The sequence below is a fragment of the Cystoisospora suis genome (genome assembly GCF_002600585.1).
Source record: "Cystoisospora suis strain Wien I chromosome Unknown contig_397, whole genome shotgun sequence".
Taxonomy (NCBI): Eukaryota; Apicomplexa; class Conoidasida; order Eucoccidiorida; family Sarcocystidae; genus Cystoisospora; species Cystoisospora suis.
Window position 1 is genome coordinate 26,019 of NW_027153198.1, and position 1,624 is coordinate 27,642.

At 47.7% G+C, this 1,624-nt stretch overlaps 1 protein-coding gene across 1 annotated transcript in view; it reads left to right on the plus strand.

Moving 5' to 3' along the window:
* CSUI_001010 (uncharacterized protein) overlaps window positions 1-1,353 on the plus strand; it is a 22,604-nt gene extending 21,251 nt beyond the window's left edge. Inside the window, exons 18-19 of the mRNA XM_068061216.1 lie at window positions 128-178; window positions 487-1,353. The gene's annotated coding sequence lies outside the window, so the exon portion shown is untranslated. The remainder of the gene's footprint in view (window positions 1-127; window positions 179-486) is intronic.
* Window positions 1,354-1,624: the final 271 nt, after the last annotated feature.

Consider the following 1,624-nt stretch of genomic DNA (forward strand, 5'->3'; position numbering starts at 1 on the left):
TTCTTCTTTATCATATGTGTATTTTATACACTGTTTTCCCTTCTCCATCTTACATGTTTCGGGAAAGTGAGCGAAGTCGCCCCCCATTGTTGCTGCTGTTCCTGTTCTTTGAAACACTGCCTTTCAGGGGTATGATCAGCAAGAGCTCGCAAAAGGACATCAGGTGTACCTACACATGGTAAGAGGAAAAAGACTTGTTGATGAATGGAAGTCTTAAAGGGCGTCATCCGAGCGGGGAAATAGTACACTTTTCAAAAGAATAAAGCTGCAGCGGAGTCAGCTGACGCCAAATCAAGTCTAGCGTAGGTCTCAGTGGTGTGGTGTCTTTCTAGTGGGAGGAACCATCATGTCCAGCTATGATGTGTGTCGGTTGTTTCCTTGGATAGCCCCCCGTCCACATACGTCTGCATGCATGAGAAAAGTTTGTTGATGTCCGTTTTCGTTTCTTGTTTTCTCTTCTGTTCTTTTCGATTCTTCCTCTCTCAGATGAAAGACGAAGACATCCGGCCACGGCCTAAATCCCCTGCGCGCCGCTAATAGTGGGGAAGTAGCTGTCGTCAGGTGTCGACACGATGATGAATCTGTACACACAAGAATCTGACTGATAGATACACACACAAGGACGCGGCGCAAAGATATAGATTTCTTGAAGAAGAGAAGAAACTGCTCACCTGGGATCCACCGCGATCGTCCATTACTTTCACTCTCGATCCTCGCATTCTCTCAGACTCTTCCTTACAAGCAGTTAGAAGGATCACGAAAGAAACTGTCAGGCCGAACTCTTGTCTAGCCCTTCTCACGTTCTCCTGATTTGACGAGCCAGAAGTCTTTTTTTTTTAAGGTCTTCTCTATCGCATATGGATTGGAGGCTCTTTCTTATGTGGTCCGGGGCTCTCAAGATGAGACTAGAATTCTAATAAGTCAGAAAGCCAGGAAGTGGACGGGGCGGGAGTGGCGCAGGCCTCTCATGTGTTTGCACAGACACATTCTACGGCTAGGCATGGCTCTATGCCCCCAGTTGGTGGCGGTGGAAGGGCAGCTCGTCATCTGGTAGCTAGCTTCGCTCCGAAGTAATGTTGGGTTTAACTGAAAGACCAGGAAAAGAAGTAAGAACGCCGTCACCATCAGTCTCTTCCACACTGGCGTATCATCGGGAGAAGTCTTCTCCCCCCATCAGATTTGGGTCGGTCTGCGAGAGAAAAAGACGCTCACCTATTCTAGGGGTTGGAGAGGCAAAAAACCTTCTTTTCCCTTCCAGACGGGAAGTAAGAATTGAGTATCTAGTATTGGTTGGATTCGTGAATAATGTCAGTGATCTTGGAGAACGCTTGTCACGCGCGGCTAAATTAAACCAGTGGATGTGAACTTTCTTTTAATCAAGTAAACCGTCTTCTTTCAGTTGTCTCTTTCACACGAGGAAGTTTCTGTTTTCTACCTGGACGCAGCGAGCTTTGCATGGAAGAAAAAGAATTCCCAGGAAAAACAAACGCACCTAGGACTGAAAAGCTGCCCGGCAGACCCGGTCGCACTACCTCCCCCATCTGTGAGGCATAACCGTGGCGATGGTGTCGTATGCGTCACAAACCTTAGGACAGCATCCGGGCTCGGAAAAAGTGTCCTGTCA